This window comes from Clarias gariepinus, chromosome 23 (genome assembly GCF_024256425.1).
Source record: "Clarias gariepinus isolate MV-2021 ecotype Netherlands chromosome 23, CGAR_prim_01v2, whole genome shotgun sequence".
Taxonomy (NCBI): Eukaryota; Metazoa; Chordata; class Actinopteri; order Siluriformes; family Clariidae; genus Clarias; species Clarias gariepinus.
The window spans coordinates 23,298,142-23,304,141 of NC_071122.1; the positions used below are offsets into that span (position 1 = coordinate 23,298,142).

General features: G+C 41.8%; 1 protein-coding gene across 1 annotated transcript in view; it reads right to left on the reverse strand.

Moving 5' to 3' along the window:
- The window catches only part of grm2b (glutamate receptor, metabotropic 2b), a 30,702-nt gene extending 25,264 nt beyond the window's left edge, over positions 1–5,438 (reverse strand). Inside the window, exon 1 of the mRNA XM_053483820.1 lies at positions 5,056–5,438. The gene's annotated coding sequence lies outside the window, so the exon portion shown is untranslated. The remainder of the gene's footprint in view (positions 1–5,055) is intronic.
- Between the last annotated feature and the right edge of the window lie 562 nt (positions 5,439–6,000).

Here is a 6,000-nt window from a genome sequence, read left to right on the forward strand (position 1 = left end):
CTGACCTGACAGGTGCCAATCACATACGTGTATGGGTTTCATTTCCCAGGGAGTCGTAGTAATAATACCATATTGACATCTGGAGTCAAATAAACAGCACGCTGACCCGAGGCACTTACACAAGACAAACACGTGAAGTGTATTATAAGAATAAGTGAAGATAAACGCCGTCCTGATTCGAACCCTGACCATGGATCACAGATCGCTTCAGGTCCAGAGATTATTATCAAATCTTTTTATTTAACACATACTGTGTGGATAAGAATAAATCTGCAACTTTTTATTTGGAGCAAAAAAAAAAATATGGCGACTTTGCTTCATTTTTTTCCCAATCCTATGTTCACTCACTCATTGTCGTTACCGCTTTATCCTGTGTACAGAGTCATAGGGGGTCTGGAGCCAATACCAGGAGACTTAGGGCACACCCTGGACAGGGTGCCAATCTATAGCAGGGCACACACATACACACACTCACACACTACAGGGAATTTGGGAACAGCAGTTAACCTAATCTGCCTTTATATTATGGGGAGGAAACCAGAGTACACGGAGGAAATCCACCAAACGGGGAGAACACACAAACTCCATGCACACACACCCATGATGGGAATCGAACCCGGAACCTGAAGGTGCGAGGGGACAGTGCTAACCACTAAGCCACCCCAATCCTATGCATCTGGGGAAAAAAAGCTGACTTTGAGAACGTTTTCATTCATAATTTATTTATAATTCCTCCTTTAGTTGTTTCCTTCAAGCCAACGTTATTGTTCCAGGACAGTATGACGAGGCATAGACTGCAGTCCTGGTGTCTACAGGATGTGTTCCCGCCTCACACACACCCTGCGTTCCCAGGATAGAATGCGGCTCGACCCTGTCTAGCATAAAGCGCGAGTATTGGTTGAACAGAGTTCTACAGAGACGTGTGGAGAAGATGTTAATATGAAGTCAAATTGCAAACCAGAAGTAAACCTGTGCATTTCTTAGATTTAAAAAGTACACAGCTTGATTTGAGAAAGTCAAATATGCTTTCTGTGCGCAGACTTTTTCATGGCAGCTATCCCTGACATCTGTCTTCCCCTCGTCATGGCCAACGCTTTGGCTCGCGATGGTGCAGGCGACCAGCAGGGTCCCGTGACTGCGGCCATGCAAAATATCTAATTGGCATTAAAAGCGAATATCTCCTTGGCTTGCGTGGAGCAGATGGAAGCAGCTGGGCTCTCTGTGTCATCAACGAGGTTGAGGCCTGGAGTTAATGGGACACTCCATGCCAAGGTAATGTTGCATGATCAGGCCAGAGAAATGATGATTAGGAACGAGTAAAAAAAAAAAAAAAAAACTCGGTATGCTGATTAAAAAATAATGAGTAACACACTATATACTAGTACGGATGTTTCAGGGCTCAGTGTAATGAAAAGAGCGCTGAAATTAAATCGTTTTTAGCCTTGCAGCAGTCTGTAGTGTTTCGGAGTGTCATGTCACGTCGCTTGTGCAACATGATGCAAACAGAAGCGCATCTCTGGAAAGCACACGGCATCCAGAACAGCTGCGGATAATTGACAGGAAGATGTTTGCAGTCTGCACATCTCATCATCTCTCCGCCCTGGCTCAGTTTTCTGAAGCCTTCACTTGTTAGCGATCTTCAAAGCATCGACTTATGTTAACTTTTCCGCAGGGAGTCTAATTATGCGTAACAGATCGAGTCAAACGACGTATTAGAATGGGCGGAGCTTTGATTTTATTCATAGCTCGTGAAAAGGGCAGTGTGCCAAAACAGACATGGAAATGCTAGTGTGAAGTCCTTCGTGGAGGAGTACTTGACTTCTTAAAGCCAGCAGCACTCGAGGAAGCCAGGACACGGAAAAAAAAAACATTCCTGCTATTACTGGAGGAAAAAGGCTTTTTGTCCTCGTATTGAGCTCCTGTTTGTTTTAGCCGATTTAACCCTGTGTAAAAGAGAACCTTGGGATAGATGTCTGTTTTGATTTTCTGGTTTAGTTGAACCATTTAGGTTTTTCTTTCATACAGGGTTCCAAGGAGAAGAACTCTACTATCTATAGAAGCCATTAAAGAAAGTCAGACTTTTGGAGCTGGCATTAGGTTTCAGCATTTGATTAACAGGATACTCCCGAATCTCCTCGAGCCAAATTAAACATACACGCATTTATGTTAATGCACCGCATGAATGATTAGGATCCCCGGCGTAAGATTGATAGCAAGGCCCTCGAATCAAGCACTTCTACTCGCTCATTTTTGTCACCTTTTCAACCTAGCTATATAATTAGGATTAATGCCTTTGTTCGCGGAGCGTTTCCTTCATCCTGGCATAATCAGATTGTTGGCGAGTGCCACGCTGGCTTCATCTACGTGTTAGACCTCCAGCAGCGCCGGACAGAGAATTCAACCCTCAAATGTGAGATGTTTCTAAGTAACCACGGGGAAGCCGGATAATGGCGTACATGAAGGAGTCGTGGGAAAAAAAATGAACCAAAACAACATACTGCTTGATCTTAGCAGGATCTTTTTCTTGGCTTTGAGTGCGAATATCAAAATCGCAGGCGTACGCAGCGCAGCTCTTTCGCTAGAAGTATACCAAAACTCTTTCCTGTTAGGGGGAAAAATTGTTTGTTATGAATCATTTGTCGGAGGATAATGGTTCTAGAGTTGCTTGCAAATAAAAAACAAGCCTTCAGTCAAGGAAACACAATTTGAATGAGTCCTTTGAATGATTTCCCAGACATACGACAGTAAAGGTGTAGCTTTAAATTCTTGCATTACTTTCGGTAAGAGGGGACACTGGATGCTCATGGGTAGGTTTCTCTCCTATCCTGCAGAAGACCCAGGATCAATTCGCAACCAGTGCCCAAAAATCCAGCCACTGGATGCAGTGTCCGAATCCCAAGCCTGGGTAAAATGGGAGGGTTGCAGCAGGAAGGGCATCCAGCGTAAAAAAAAACCTGTGCCAAAACCTATTTAAATAACTTCCTGAGAACAGTGAGAACTTCCTGAGAACAGACTCATGATCCCCTATAGGGGGACGTCTGACGTGGGCTCGATTGTGTAAAAGTGTCTAGCGAAAACGCTGCTCTTCTATTCACTCGCGGGGGTAAAAGTCTGATCCGGGTGGATGAATAGTATCATTCAAAGTATTGTTTTTTTTTTTTTTTTTCCCAAGCTTTTTTATTATTCAGAACTTAACAAAAATGAATCAGTCCTCGCCAGACTGTCATGTTCAAGCGTGTTTATGTAATGAATAGCTTTCTCTCTCTCTCTCTTTCTTTTTTTATATATATATAGGACATGAATGAATGGAGCTCCTGACACCACGACACACTGCATCTATTTGGCAAGAACACTAAAGGAGCATGAAACCTTCTCTTTTAGAATAGTGACAACCGTGAAAGCATCTTGAAGAGCACCACAGAGATTGGTACTGTAGATAACTACAGTATACGATATATAAGCTCAGCTTACAGGAAATTCTTGAAAAGACTTTCGTCCAAGGTAGTCATTTCCGCTGCTTGGTTTCCTATTGGTGCTTCCTGTTCAAATGGGTAAGGTGGTTTTAGGTTTACTTCAAATAAATAGAACGACCATAGATAAGGGATGATTCATTTACTGGTCATTTACGCCAAATCACATCACAATCCCCAGTGTTTAATTAACACCAAGTGCGTCGGTTTAACACCCACAGTGATGTTATATAACAGAGTTAAATCAACATTCTTACAGTCGATCTCAATTTATATCAAGCAATGGCAACGTGATTGGAATATTTTTTACATTTTTATTATGATGAGTAGGGTCAAGTATGCAAGACAAGCCCCTGATAGCTGACCTTTAAAGTTGGGATCTTGTTTACACAGGTTATGGTAATACGTTTTTGACGAGTGTTTTATACATTCTCAGAAATATGTAGTGTACTGTAATTTTCCCAATAGCTGGGTGCATATATATATATATATATATATATATATATATATATATATATATATATATATATATAGAGAGAGAGAGAGAGAGAGAGAGAGAAAGTCAGCCAAAAAAATGTATACACACTTCAAAAAAAAAAAGAAAAATAGTATGATGTATATTATTTTAATATCATATTAATAATATTGGCAAATTATTATCAAAATATTATCATACATATCAATATATAACATATATTAATAAATTTAGAATAAAAATATTTATACAACTTTTTTTCCTATATATATATATATATATACACACACTTGTATTCCAGCTAGGGACTGTGGCAGCCAATGGTGATAACCACTATATTTATTCCTATTTTATGATTGTGGTAGGACCTCAATTTGGGAACAACAATAAGTCTAATCTGCATGTCTTTGTACTGTGGGGGAAACAGAGTACCCCGAGGAAACCCACCAAACACAGGGAGAACATGCAAACTCCATGCACAGGCTCCCAGGCGGGAATCGAACCTTCTACCCTGGAGGTGCGAGGCGACAGCGTAAAGAGCTGTGCCACACCGTGCTGTAAACTATCACCTATTCACATTTCTGGGTAAGAGCAGCACACTTCAGAAGTAATGAAAGTGTTTTACATTTAACATATCTCAGATACGTTTTCATTGAAACTCATTAGACCCTTCCATCGATAACAGCACGACCCTCAGCAGCCACCTCCTGATGTTCTGATGAACAGGAGGCTGTTTAATAAAACTGGAGCTGTCTGGATGGACACACACACACACACACACACACCTGAATCTGTGTCTGGATGTTACCTGGGTATCATCTAGATATCTTAAAACCTTGAATGTTCACTTATAATTTACACAGAGAATTTACGCACAAATCGGTGTGTGTGTGTGTGTGTGTGTTAGGATCATTTCACAGATAAAAAAACAGAAAACCCTTAAGTTTAAATATGTGTGATGCATGGTGATGCAGTGTGTGTGTGTGTGTGTGTGTGTGTGTGAGAATGAGGTTAGAAATAAATGTTGTGTTGAACGCGCACCCAACTACTTCGCATGCAGGTGTGTGTGTGTGTGTGTGTGTATAAGAGAGAGAGAGGGAAGATTCTTACCTGTAAAGAATGAAAGTTTGTCTCAAAGCATTAAAAAATAAAAACACCGAATAAGTGAGAAAGTTTCTCTTCTGTAGGTTGTGTGTAAAGCAGGTGATCCGGCTCCAGGTGACCCAGCTCCACCGTGCAGAACAGAGAGTAAACAAAAACAAAAACAAACACACAACAACAGAAAGTCTAAACACGCGCGCTGCGTAAAAGCATCATTTCACTCCGCGCGCCTCCTAATTCCAGAGCGCGCGCGCGCCGCGGGCACGTCTGGTCCGGTCCGTTTGTGTGATCCGAATGCACACACTCTCGCACGCGCACACACATACACACGCACGCGCGCTGTCCAAGGTATAGTCGCTCATCCGGTCGCCTAAAGGAAAGTTTGCGGAGGATCAGGATGGCGGGAGAAATGAAATAGGCGGATAATAATAATAATAATAATAATAATAATAATAAAATGGAAACACCTGGAACTGATGTAGGTGTGTGTGTGTGTGTGTGTGTGTGTGTGTGTGTTTGCTTGTATGTTGTGATGTGATGTGATGGTAGGAGTGTGACCCCGAGTCTGCTCACTCTCTGCTCATCACTGGAGAAAGGTGGAGCCTGAACAACACACACACACACAGGAGCGCGCGCACACACACACACACATCCATTCAGTGAGGGAGTGCAGAAATATGAGCAACAGCCTGCTCTACCTGCTAAATAGAGAAGGTAGCATTTATAGTGTGATATTTATGTGCACGCACACACACACACACACACATCAACTCGTACAGTGTTGTTTAACCTTCAACCTGCGATATCACAAGAGAGGGTGTGTAGCACTTAAGACATCGTAGCAGTGCCGATATCCAGCACAACAGCACAACCTCGAGTTCGATATTGCTTTTATGCAACAGTTCCACAAACACCATTTATTATCAACAGATTATTAATTGTTTTTATTTATCC